Here is a 14,011-nt window from a genome sequence, read left to right on the forward strand (position 1 = left end):
GCATCTGGTGATCTCATTAGGTTCTAGTTTGCCTCTGCCCACACATCCACACACCAAAATGCACATTTTAATATAAATTATCTTTATACACACACACACACACACATACACACACAGTTAGCTATGGTATTGATTATTTGCAAATTATGTTGTAGGTAAGTTTTATTATATTGCTTCAGAATTTTTAAAACGGTGTTATAAAATACTTGCATCAAAAGAGGATACTGGGTTTTGAATAAGTGCACAGCACTGACCTAAAGTGACAGCATCTAACTCTTCACTCTTGTTGAGGAACACTGACTGCATTCCAGAGGGTTGGTTATACATTCTTCAGTTAGGGAAGCCAGACATGTGGGGCCCATGTTGCCTCAATGCCCCACCCATTAGTACCCTGACTCCAGCTGAAATGCGGCTACCAAACTCCACTTTCACTGAGAGTCATTTCAAGAGAAACCCTCAAACTTGCTGTTCCATGAGGACCTTCACAAGAAAGTTCTGGCTTCTCTCTGTACCAGGAATGCTTTTACTTCTCCTGAACACTTCTTTTCCATCTTGAAAACACAGACAACTGTGCCCCTTGCCTGCAAGAACATGCATACCAACCCTGGCTACATGTTAGACCCATTTGGGGGCTTTAAAACACCAGTACCTGGACATACTCTGGAGATGTTCATCTGTTTGCTCTGTGGTCCAATCCTGGCATGTCTCAGGGTACCAAGGGAAAGGCAGGATTGGGGCACGGGTCTCACCTCCATATTCACAGACCCACTTGGTGATTTTATAAGCATATAGTGCAGCAAGGTTTACATTTTACAGTAGTCCTCCTTTATCCACAGGTGATACTTTCTAAGATCCCCAGTGGATGCCTGAAACCATAGACAATACCAAGGGCTATCTTTGCCATGTTTTTTCCTGTATGTACATAATTTTTCACGGAAAGAAAGCACCTGATGGCTTCTCTATGGCATGTGTGAATTGTCAGCATCACTATGCTTGCACTTTCAGTCATTATCAAGTAAAATAAGGGTGACTTGAACACAAGCACTGCTATACTATGACAGTCAATCTGACAAGCAACTAACAGACAAGGAGCGTGCATAGCATGGAGAGACCAGACAAAGGATGAGTCACGTCCTCATCCAGGTGGAATGGAGTGGATGGTACAAGATTTCATCACACTTCTCAGAACAGTGCACTATTTAAAACATATCATTTACTTCTGTAATTTTTCATTTAATATTTTCAGAGTACAGTTGATCACAGGTAACTGAAGCCATAGAGAATAAAACTGTGTGAGTAAGGGCTGACTGTGGTATTCCTTTCTAGACTCAGGCTCTACTTGTCTCTACTCTTTGTCTCCATTCTGTCTCTATCTTGTTTTTGTTTCCACCTGTTTTTAATGCATGGAATCTTATAAATCCTTTCCAGAACAGAAAGGAATGAAAAAAATTGCCTCCATTACTCTGCCACAGCCATGAAAAGAGGAAGCAGCACAGAATCCAAAGATGTGCAGGTGACCAGGGGCCGTGGGTACTCAGCCCCTTCCAGCATTTGACGAAAAGCTCTGCCAGGGCCTCCACATGCTCCCATTGCTGGGCATGGCCAGGAAGCTTCAGCAGCATTTCCTGGGCCATGGCAGGCAACCAGTGGGGAGGGACAAAGCTGCTGACAGTGCAGACCCTGTCAGCCTACCTGACAGCCTCAAGAACAGGAAAACCCAAGCCAACTGCCTGCTGCCCACAGCAGGGAGAGAACATACAGCTAGGTCATGGCCCATGTGTCACAGGGCTCCCTGAGGACTTTTGTCCCTGAAAGTGAAAAGTTCACAGTGGGTCTGTCACATAGCATGATGATAATAATATCTGTAATCCCTAGCCCCAAGGCTATGGCAGCTTTAATGCAACTGTCCAGCTTGGCCACTTTGAAAATGGCCCATCTTTCCACAACATCTCTCCCTGCTTCCAGGTAGATACACAGCTCCCATTGCACATCCCAGCTACAGGTTTCCCATCTGCCCTGGTCCGAGTTAAGAGCCAAGCCACCAAGTCTATCTCAAAAGCCCTGCTATTCTTTAGGGAGCCAATGAGCTGTGTCCATGTCCACTTTCTTCTTGTCTTCTCCACTGGAGCTGATCCTGCGTGTGAGCAGCCAGTGTACCCACACCCTGCTCAGAGGGGTGAATTCATGACATCCATCATGCAGAGAGATGAAGAGGTCCTCTGACTTCACCCGGAGCACTCATGTCCATTAGAGGGCATGACTTTCATCTATTACAGTCACTGCTCTATCTTTAGTGCTTTAAACTGTATCTGGTACAAAATACACATCCAATAAGCATTTGATAAGTAAGTAAGTGACTAATTTTATGAAATGTTTCACCAAGAGTAAAGGAATTATTCAAAAGATGCTGGTTGTTTCAAAGCCATAAAGTAAGCCTTGTTGCCATGTTACTGCCACACCAGACTCAGCAAAGTTTATTAGAAATGGAGGGTTTGGCCATATGAGAATTCAGGTCAATCATCCTTTCTGAAACCACACAGAGGTCACCCCAGAGTGTCACACATCAGAGTGTCAGCTAGCCAAATAAGAGTGGAAATAAACCAGGGTCCACACCCCTCCTCCCAACCAATCCCCATCCCAAAGGCCCCACACTTTTGTCTACTACACAACATAGTATAGGACATGAATACCAAATACTAAATGAAATATTAAGTAGGATATTAAATAAATAAGAAATTAAAGGAGTCAAGAGAGAAAAAAACCACCATAGCGGCACAGTAAATTGGAGGGGGTGGGAGGTACTTCTGCCTCTCCTCAGTCCATCAGTAGTCACAAAAGAATTTTATTTGTATATTCAACATCCAGAGGCTTGGCCCTCAGTCAGGGTGACCCAGGCATCATGTTTCATGAAGGAGAATGTCAGTTTATGTTTTCTGCATGACTTCAGTGGCCCTTACTCAGTTTCTAAGCTCTGGAGCTAACACCACTGGAAAGTGACCATCTGACAAGCATGTCCTGCATCTAGGAAACAGAGCAGATAACAGCTCCTGGCAGGAATCTCACACCCTGCTCAGCAGTGTTCCTCCCTACCAGCTGAGCAGAGGAACAACCCTGAGAAGTAGCGGCTGCTGGGAGCCATCATGCCATAAGTAGAAGTCATGATGTTTGGAGTCTGGAACTCTCACTCTCCTCTGGTGCCAGTTCTCCCACAGGTCAGTCACCCTGCTAAGCTTCTGTTCCCTTTAATGAAAACAAAAGGTGATAGTAGCATCTCACAAAACTGTTAGGAGGATAAAAGAGAAATAAGTGCAAAAGGGCCTTATAAACTGTAAAGTGCTGGACACACCTGTTCTGAATGAGCATTGTCTTGGTAACTGTAGGTATACCACCCAGTACTGGCCTTGATCTGGAGAAACAATGCCCACTGTGTTCAGAGCATTCATCCCTCATCTTTTTTAAAGAGCCTGGCCCTTCTGAGCCTAAACCCTTAAGAGGTAAATTCCTAAACCCCTACAGAGGGACACTCCTAAACCAGTTCAACGTGGCCAGATTACAACATCTGTAAGCTATTTACACATACACACACACACACAAATACACACAGCCCACATACGTGCACACCACCTAGAACTATCCAGAACCATCGGCAAGTCCGCCCTCCCCCCTTCCCTCAAGAAAGGATCTTAAATACCTTGATCCTGCTCCAAACAGCAATACAAACGAAAAAGAACCGCACAGATTTAATCACCATCGCCCTCCTACACAAACTGAATACCATGGGTAACTTTGAAAGGCCGCACTCTATGCTCTGCAGAAAGGAAAAGGGATGCCTCGAAGGTGTCCAAGTCCCCAGCCGCCCCCCACCTATGACCCCTACCCTGCTCCGCCCGCTCCAGCGGTCCCACCTGGGCTAGCTCCAACAGGGCGTGCGGGTGGCAACACACCCTGCCCAGCGACCCACGAGCTGAGCGCGGGTGCTCCGGGTGTGGAGCTGGGCACTCACATTACCACCGCCCCGGGGAGCGCAGCCAGGCCACGATCCCTCCACTGGCCACCGCTGCGTTTTCTGACCGGTTCCTGGCTCCCAGTGGCGGGCACGAGCAGCGCCCGCCCTGCGCGCTCCAGACCACGAGGCGCGGCAAGGGCTCCAGCCTCACCTGCACCGGGCGGGCTGGGGGCGGAGGCAGTGAGGCCCAGTGACGCCCGTCCGGCCCGAGTGACTTGGGACTTTTCTCCCAGACCTCGCTGTCGCGCTGCCACCCACTGCGGGGCCCCAGACTTGCGCTCGAGCTGGATTTAAACGCTCAGCACTCACCTATGTGACCGAGCTCCAGCGCCTTGGTGACCTTGGTCGAGTCACCGACTTCTTTATTCCTTTGGTTCCTCTCCTGTGAAAAGGGGTCACAGCAGCTCCCAGCTTACGGGGAGTGACGGGAGGATGACATAAACAGTTACTGGAAACCAGCAATAGGAGCTGATACTCCACTGGAGTCGCCTGGTACTTTTATTGTTGTTGTTATACGCCCAGGATGAAAAAGCATTTTACACGTGGTAGTCTTGATACTAGGCTTCTTGGCCACACCCGGTATTCTTTTAGCTTAAAACTCCGTTACTCCCACTAACTCATTTTGCAAATGAAAGTTCTTACTCAGAGGACTGCAATCAATGGCCAGGTTCACACCTAAAACTCCAAGCAGGGAGGGACGGACTGATGCTGGAGTCCAGGCTCCAAGACTATCTATCTACCAGCAGCTTGGAACCTGGTCTTCCCCGACCGCTCAGTTCCTCTCCAACAAGCAGCTGGATCTCAGCTTGTTTGGAAGGCTCACTGAGTCATCTTCCAGGGGCCACTGAGTAAACGCTTGCTTCCTCTTTACACAACATTCCATCCCTTCCCGTATCCCGTCCAGGCTGGACAGGAGCTTGTTTCCTTACCCCATCCCTTGATATTTCCATCAGAAACTCAAGCATTGAGGTGACTTGGGCTGCCCCAGATAATTCCGGGCTGGAGCAAGTATAAAGGAACAAGCAGCAATAAGTCATCAGCCCTAACACTGTCTTGTGGGCTGGCATAATGACAATTTTCTTTTTCTTTTTTTTTTAAATCTGGTTTCAGAGCTTATATGGTTCCTCTTTCTAGGGAAAACACGCTCAAATCTGAAGCCAGTGACATATTATGAGAATTCATCAGAAGTTACATCCTCTTAGTATCCCTTTTTAGAGTGCTGGTCTTTGCAACCCTAACTCCACATTAGAAGCACTGTGGAGATCTGGACCACAAATGCCATATCAGAATCTCTGGGATGGATGGACGGAGGCATGAAGGTCAGTGTTTGGGAAGCTCCCAGGCAATATTGAAATTTACTGTGCGGCCAGTGAACAACTGTTCTTACAAGTTCCCCTGTGATGCCCCTACTCCAAACCTTTCACAGGAAGCTACTACAGCACACGTGTACAAGTGGCAGTCAATGAACACTAAAATAGGTGGGCCTGGATCCATGCTGCAGAACTAGGTCGGAAGCTATATGTTGATAAACATAACCTGATCTCACCATTTATGTAATGAAGGTTTTTGAATAGTTCACAAATAGAAAGTAAAATTTATTTGTGCAATAATGTGGAAATTAAATTGTACTTTTATTTCATTTTTCTTTACATTCTGACACCTCCCCCCTACCCCAAATGCCCTGCTAACACATAGGGTCCCTAGAATCAGGTGGGACTCTTAAATACCTGCAAGGGTGGGGATGGGATTTGAAGACCTCTCCTTCTCACCTATAACCACTATTCTATCTGGGACCTTGAATTTACCTCTTTTCTCACCCAGCCATGCTGACCACTTCCTCTCTCTCTTCCCTTTGCTTCCTTTTCTAGGTAACTCAGTTGTCCACCTGCCTTACTCCACCCCCTGGGTTGTAAGCATCATGAGGGGCAGACTGTCACTCCCATGTCACTCCCCAGTCTGGCCTCAGCTCCACACAAATGTTCTGAATGCGAGTGTATGCTTCAGGGTGAAACACACCACTTCATCAAGCTGTTACAGATGTTCTTTACAAAAACTCTGGAGAAACAAAATACTCTAGCCTTGGGACACCTTTTGAAGCATATCTTCTTCACTATTCCCCCACCTCGAAACTCTTATAATTTGAAAGACTTGACTATCTGCCATCCCTGGGGGCCACCTTCCTTAAGAGAGACCAAGGATTTTCAGTCTGTCACCTGTCAAGCTTTTCAGATCATGAGATCCTTTGAGGAAAGAGTACCTAATAATGCACATGAAACAAAATCACATAGCCCAGTACAACCTGATCTGATGATCTGAAAAATAAAACATTTCCTATGACATATGTGTCTGTTATAAACATGAACACTGGCATGAAAGCCTTTCAAGGGAGAGCATTATTGTGCTTGTTTTTTTGAATCCTAAAAGCCAAAGTGTTGGAGACCTTGCATAGACTGAATATCTTAAACCACTGAGTTCAGAAGAATGTATTCTGTTGTAAAAGTATTGATTTTCCCACTCAAAGAAGCAGACTTGATGAAAGGGCGGGAAGAAAAGTAGAGGGAAAATGAAGGGTGTTTCCCAACGTTGGAAGAAGTCTGAGAGTTGTAACGGCTCCCCCATTCTTCACCACCACCAAGCAGGAGAAACTCTAGTGTTCTCTTGAGAGCGGATAGTGACAGGAATCCTGAAAGGGAGAAGTACTGCTGGGCTCCCCAGTGGGTAGCTGTGAAGCAGCTATGTTAAGCTTGCTCACTGGTATACCAACTGCAAGCCCATTGCCTTTTTCGTGTGTGAACACCTGGCAGTACCACATGTGTATGGCCTCTATAAGGCCACTGCTGCTTGTACTCAGGGGGATTGGAGAGGCACAGATTGCCTACCCGCCACTGTGAGGGGCCATTTTGCCATTTGTTTGCCTAAGAAGTGGTTTTCCCTGGCTGTGTGCTTGTCCACATTGTGAGACTTTATTAAATGGTAATGACCCAATGCTTTCCAGGTCCACAGTTTCTCCACCATCTGCCCAAATCCAGTGTGAACCTGCCTGGTCTCAGCCACCAGCATTACAGTAGCCCTGGACACCACCAGTGTCATACAAAAGCCCATGCCCACCAGCATGGTCCATGCCAAGGCAGGCACTAACCACAGAACTGACTGGGTCTGAGGACAAAGTCCAGTGCATCTCAGAGTGCTAAGAGTGCCCAAATCCTCAAAGGGCTTGCAAAGGGCCTGAGAAGGCCAACATCTAGAAGAGCCCTTGTAGTTGAGGACTATAGGGCAAGTGCACTATCAGCTGAGGTGAGTAAATCCAGAGAATAACCTATAGCTAGAAACCCTTCCGGGTGCCAGAACAAGGCTTAAGCATTGCCCATGCCCTCCCCAAAGAACTCAAGTTACCATATAGAGACATAAAAGGGTTTGGAGGGGGAAGAATTTTGAACAGATTTGACTGTTTCCCCAGAGAGACTGAGTCTTAAACCAGTGAAGATTAAACAATTCTGAACTGGCAAGATTTTTTCTTGTGGCACCAGATGGAAATGAAGTTTCATGAGCTAAATTGACTTTAATTGTGGAAAATAAAATTTAAAAATCTCACTTTTTTTTTTTTTTTTTGCCCACAGAACCTTGGTGGTTCTTGCTATAGCTGTTTTTTTGGTTTATGGAACTGCCAGTGACCACACCCAGAACCACAGTGTTCCATGAGATAAATTGAAAACCACTGTCCTAGATGGACTTCCTTCTATAGCTCTATAGCCTAGTTTTCTGCTCCTTTCACACATTTTCCATATGCTAACCTCCAAATAACCACTTTTTAAATCTATGTCTTTTATTACTCTCCATCTCTGCACCTCCTTAGTTCTGATCACCTCAACATTTTCCCTTTCTCTAAGCAGTTGTATATAGGTGGACTTTCATGATCATCTTTCTATTCAGGCTCGTCTGATTATGCATAACCTCAATAAATCAGAAAGTCACGTGTAGACTTTCTGCTGCTAAGAAAATGTAAAATATAATAAAATTGCATTAGGCATTAAACTATTTCTTAACCCACTCTGGGAGAAATGGAAGAAAAGATAGACATGGTGGCCACCCAGCCAACTTGTTCTATTAGCAGCATTAATCATACTCAATGAGGAAATACTGAAAGAGACTTCTTGCACTTGGATTTTCCCAAGCTAACACAGAAAGAGCACAGCAGTAGTCACAGTGACCAAACTTGTTAATACCAAGAATTGCTGCAGCCAACAGAAGTGGACTGTAGCCCCTATCCACTGCCAGCTGTCTTTGATGTGATGATTGCTTCAACATATGAAATGTAAAGCACCAATAACCAAACCATCCATCACTATCCAAAAAGCTTATGAGCTTAACCACGTCATACAAGAAAGGCTTATTAAAACTTTTGTGCTTAGTCATATGTGACTCACATAATAAGAGTACTGCCTTCCCCTAAAGTCATTTTTAAATGTAATATTCTTTCCCCTTTAATTCTATACAGTTTCACCATTTTTGGTTCTCTGAAAGTTTCTGTAATTTGTCTCTAAGTTTTATCACTTTCCCTTTCCTGCAAGCCAGACTTTAATGTTGCAGCCTGTGATGCCGGCAGCCGAAGCCAGGTAGGTTCACATAGGAGCTGGGAAGATGGTAGAAAAACTATGGAGACGGAAACGGTTGGGCCATTCTGTTTAATAAAGTTTCCCAAAGGCAAGCACACAGGCAGGGGAAACCGCTCCTCAGGTAAACAAACAGCAAAATGGCCCCTCACAGTGTCAGGCACACAATCTGTACAGCCGCAGTCCCCCTGACTGCAAGCACCCATAGCCTTATACAGGCCATACACACATGGTGCTGCCAAGTGCTCACATATTAATCAGGCAAAGTGCTTGAAGCCAGTAAACCAGAGAGCAAGCCTAACACAGCTGCCCCACATTCCACCCCTTTAGGGTTGCTCACTTCACAATCTACATGACAGGAAACAGAGACTAAGGCAACAGCAAAAGTTATACAATATAATTATAATAATTATAAAGGTGCCCTTCACAATGTCTCCCTGAGCGCTTTGCCCAGGGTGTCACCTGGAGGTCCACCTCCAACTCCCCACCCAACAGTGCCAACAAGGCCACCCATCATGGGGGTGGGGCTGTACAGTCCAGGGCCATGTCCATTGAGAGCAAAAACTGTCCATGGTACATCTGTGCAACTGGGTGAGAGCAGTTTCCTGGTGCAGGAGGGCTTTCACAGATGCTTCCCCCCTCATCAGGGTCTATCATACTGTCCAAAGGTGACATGTCCACCCAATAAAGGAGCCAGTGACCTCCCTCTGGTTGCAGTCCAAGAGTCAGTCCACAATCAACAGCCCAGCTGTCTGTGCAACTCACCAAGGTAAATGTCTATTATAGGCAACTAACCATATAGCTCTTTATTAATGAACCTCAGCACTTTTCCATAGTGTGCTGTCTGTTGACATAAGCCCCATCCAAACCCCTCAACAAGCTCACAGGACCTGGCGGGGTCAAACACATTTAAGGCCTGTGTTGCCTTAACAGTTCTCTTAGCTGCTGCTGCTGCTGAAAAAAAAAAAAAAAAAAGTGCACCTATTACCTTCTAATGCCAACACGTGCTGCACATTAGAAGGGGACCAGTGGATTGCCAATTTCACATGGGGCCTCTGGCCTCTGCCAATCCCTGTTGGATGAGTCCCTCGCCCTTCCCCCTATTCAAATTGGTACAAGGGGTCTTGGGCATTCTGTAACCTGAACTCCAGCCATTTTCCTGGCAGATGCCGGGGCCACCTGCTTATCCTGCTTTTTCAGCAGCTGGAACCTCTGTTCTGATTCAAGCTGCCACCAAAGCTCCAACAATACTTTATTAGACTTGCTATCTAATTTCTATCTGCCTTGGCCACAATCAAATCTACCCACATCTGTATTCAGATAACTTTCACAGGACTGTTTCTGTTGTTAGTCAGGAGGGCAGCACGGGCAGCAACCCTCACAGCCTATGGTCCATCTCTGTTCTGGAGCTCATAATGCCATTCACCACTATGTCCCACAACCATATCTAGCAGGCTGCCAGGGGCTCAGTGGGTTTCTGCCTGAATTACACCCTCAACTCCATCAGCTCTGCCCAGGTGTAGGGCCAGACCACAGAGTGTTCCAAGTGACTATCTATTCAATAGTTGGGAGGCTGTAGCTGCCCCTGAGGGACTCTTGACTGCTGGGATTATACCTTCTTGGCAACCACTGGCCAGGCTCTGAGTCTGCAGATAGCAGATGTGGTCTGAGTCTCCCCCTCAGAAGAGGAGGAGTTAGAAATGCCTGCTCCCACTGACTCAGAGCCACTCTGCTGGCATGAATACAGCTTCATTGTCTGCGCATGCTTCAGCTCCTGTGCCTGCCAGCTCTCGGCCTGAAGTTGACTCTCAAGCTCCTGAACCCACAGTTGTTCCTCCAAAAGCCATCGCTGCCAATGTTCAGCTTCCAGGGAAAACTGCAACTCACAAACCTGTAACTCTTTGTCCAGAGACCGCCCCAGTTCCAGGTGCTGTTGGCACTCAACCTATACCTCCCACAGCAATTCTCAGACCCAATCGGTGTCCATCTTCAGTGCTTGCTCTAGTTCACACTGTCAGCACTCAGTATGCAGCTCATCCTGGAGCTTGCAACCTCACTCAGCCTCTCGCACAGAGCTCTTGGTTTCTTCTCACAGGATTATAAAAAATAGCCAGCCCATGATCCCAAATAGGAGAGCCACTGGGAACAACCACTCCTCTATTCCATTCCACCCGGGTTTCAGTGGCTCCATACCTATATGCTCTGAATTCTGCCAACCACTCCAGATGTAATGCCGGTGGCCAAGGCCAGGCAGGTTCACACTGGATTCGGGTAGACAGTAGAAAAACTGCAGAGCCGGAAAGGGTTGGGCCATTCTGTTTAATACAGTCTCACAATGCGGACAAGCACACAGGCAGGGGAAACCGCCTCTCAGGCAAACAAGCAGCAAAAATGGCCCTCACAGTGGCGGGCAGGCAATCCGCATCCACAAACCCCCTGAGCACAACCACACATAGCCTTATATAGGTCATACACATGTATGTGGCAATGCCATGTGCTCACGCACTAATCAGGCCAAGTGCTTGCAGCCAGTAAACCAGTGAGCAAGCCTAACAGCTGCCCCACATAGCCTTTCAACTCTGATTCTTTCTGAATAGAACTGCCAATTTATTTTCTCTAAGTAATTTCTTTTTCATATGATCACTGTAGTAAATTAAAGATGGTTGAAATTTTTTGCTCCTCCTCCAATTAAGAGGTTGTAATGCTGATGGCCAAGGTCAAGCAGGTTCACATTAGATTCAGGCAGATGATAGAAGAACTGTGGAACCAGAAAGCTGTGGGCCATTCCCATTTATTCAATTCTCCCAGTGGCAGGCAAGGAAACAGGTAGGGGAAAACATCTCCTCAAGGCAGTGGGCCATTCCCATTTGTTAGATTTTCCCAATGGCAGGCTAGCAAACAGGAAAACTGTCCCTTGCAGTGGCAGGCAGGTGATCCCAGCTGAGGGAAAATACCCATAGCCTTACATAGGCTACACACATGTGGCTCTGTCACGTGCTCATGCGCTAATCATGCAAAGTGCAAGCAAGCAAGCCGAACATAGCTGTTTTCCTTACAGTCCACTCATTTGGGGTTGCTTGCCTCACAATCTAAGCAACAGGTATCTTCCACATTGATCCCTGTGCAAGGAGTGAGGTACATTACATAAAAAGAGACTATAGCCATAGCACAAGCTATACCAAAGATCATGATAATTACAAAGATGCTGTTCACAATGACATCTCCCTGAGCACTCAAGGGATAATACACTTCTGCCTTAAGCGACTAGGTGCTGGTTGCCCAGGGAGTTAACTGGAGGCCTACCTCCAGCCCTCTACTCCACAGTTCCAACACAGGCACCTATCAGGTTGGTGGCCTGTACAGTCCAGGACCATGTCCATTGAAGCTGTTGGCCTTTAAGGAAGGCTATTGTGACAGGCAGGAGTACGTTGCCCTGCTGCCCAAAGCCCAGCTTTAGTAAAACGTCCTTGGTGCATATCTGCAACTGGATGAGAGCAGCTTCCTGGCATACAAGGGCCTCCTCAGGTGCTGGGGGCCTTCCATCAGGGTCTCTTGTCCACAAGTAGTGTGTCTATCCAGCAAGGGAGATGGGGTTTCCTTCTTATTGAAGTGCCTGCTTCAAGAGTCCATTACCTCACTCAGTGATCAGTCCATGACAGACAGCCCGGCTGTCTATACAAATCACCCAAGGTGAAGGTTCATTACAGGAAACTAGCCATACAGCACTTTGATAACAGACCTAAGCACCTTTCCATAAGTGCTCGTCCTTTGGGGCCCCATCCAAACCTCTCAGAGGTCACATGAATGTCAAGCTCTCAAAGCTTAGGGGTCAAATGCATTCAAGGCTTGTGCCACCTTGACAGTTCTGGAAGTTGACCAGTGGATTGTCAATTCCTTATGGAGTCTCCAGTCCCCACACGTCTCTGTTAGATGGGTCCCTTGACCTTCCCCCTATTCAAACTGGAACAATGGGCCTTGGGGATCCTCCTCTCCCTCAGCTATCTCTAACAAGTAATCTTGCAACCATGCAACCCAAACCCCAGCCATTTTCTTGGCTGCTGCCAGGGCCACCCACTTTCTTAGTGATCGGAACCTCTTTTGCAGCTCAAGCTGCCACCAAAGCTCTAACAAGCCTCTATTAGACCTGTGTAATGCCAAAAGCCAAGGCCAGGCAGGTCTACATTGGATTCAGGCAGATGGTAGAGAAACTGCAGAGCCAGAAAGCGTTGGGCCATTCCATTTAATAGTCTCACAATGGCGGACAAGCACACAGGCAGGGGAAACTGCCTCTCAGGCAAACAAACAGCAAAATGGCCCTCACAGTGGGGGGCAGGCAATCCATGTATTGCAATCCCACTGAGCACAAGCACCCCTAGCCTTATATAGGTCATACACACGTGGCACTGCTATGCACCATGTAACAATCACACAAAGTGCTTACAGCCAGTAACCCTGCGAGCAAGTCTAACACAGCTATCCCACATTCCATCCCTTTAGGGTTGCTCACCTCACAATAGGTACATTATATACATTCCAAAAATGACAATTACAGATGTGCCCTTCACAATGTCTCCCTGAGCACTCTTCCAAGGGAATTAACTGGAAGCCCACCTCCAACTCCCCATTCCATGGTGCCAACAAGGCCACCCATCGTGGGGGGGGGGGGGAGCAGTGCTTGTACAGTTCAGGGCCATGTCCATTGAGAGCAAAAAGTGTCCTTGGTGTGTCTCTGCAACTGGGTGAGAAGCAGCTTCCTGGTGCAGAAGGGTGTCCACCAAAGCTGCCCCCCCAATCAGGGTCTCTCATACTGTCCAAAGGCGGTATGTCCATCCAACAAGGAAGCCAGTGACCCCCCCCTTCTGGTTGCAGTCCAAGAATCAGTTCATGATCAACAACACAGCTGTCTGTGCAAATCACCAAGGTAAATGTCTATTACAGGCAACTAGGTTCACATAAGGCCTCAGGTCTCCCCCTTCATCCTTGTAGTCATAGAAGCTCTGAAGACACTGCCCCAAGGAGGAACATGGGCAACAGTGACCAACCTCTCCATTTCTGTTCTGGAGAGCATGATGCCATCCACCCCTACATCCCACAATTGCATCATTCTACCAGGGGCTCAGTAGGTACTCTTTGCTGCTGGGTTTTTACCTTCTGGATGACCACTAGCCAAGCTCTGAGTGTGCGAATGGCAGCTTCAGCCAAGCCTTCTCATCCTCAGAAGAGGAGCTGGAAACATCTGCTTCAGCCAACTCAGAGCCACTCTGCCAACATAGTTCCATCTTCAGCTCCTGCAACTGCTGGCTCTTGGCCTGATGCTGAACCTGCAGTTCTTCCTCCAACAACTGCCACTGCCAATGTTCAACTTCCAGGGCAAACTGCAATTCATAAATCCTTT

General features: G+C 47.2%; 1 protein-coding gene across 9 annotated transcripts in view; it reads right to left on the bottom strand.

Annotated features, from left to right (window-relative positions):
* IL1R1 (interleukin 1 receptor type 1) overlaps window positions 1-14,011 on the bottom strand; it is a 127,350-nt gene that overhangs the window by 63,154 nt on the left and 50,185 nt on the right. For 2 of the 9 annotated variants that reach the window (XM_066267911.1, XM_066267910.1), the window contains exon 1: window positions 3,906-4,068. The exons of the other annotated variants lie outside the window; for them this stretch is intronic. The gene's annotated coding sequence lies outside the window, so the exon portion shown is untranslated. Of the gene's footprint in view, window positions 1-3,905; window positions 4,069-14,011 lie in introns of those variants that run through there. 9 annotated transcript variants of the gene reach the window in all.

The sequence above is a fragment of the Saccopteryx bilineata genome, chromosome 3 (assembly GCF_036850765.1).
Source record: "Saccopteryx bilineata isolate mSacBil1 chromosome 3, mSacBil1_pri_phased_curated, whole genome shotgun sequence".
Lineage (NCBI taxonomy): Eukaryota > Metazoa > Chordata > Mammalia > Chiroptera > Emballonuridae > Saccopteryx > Saccopteryx bilineata.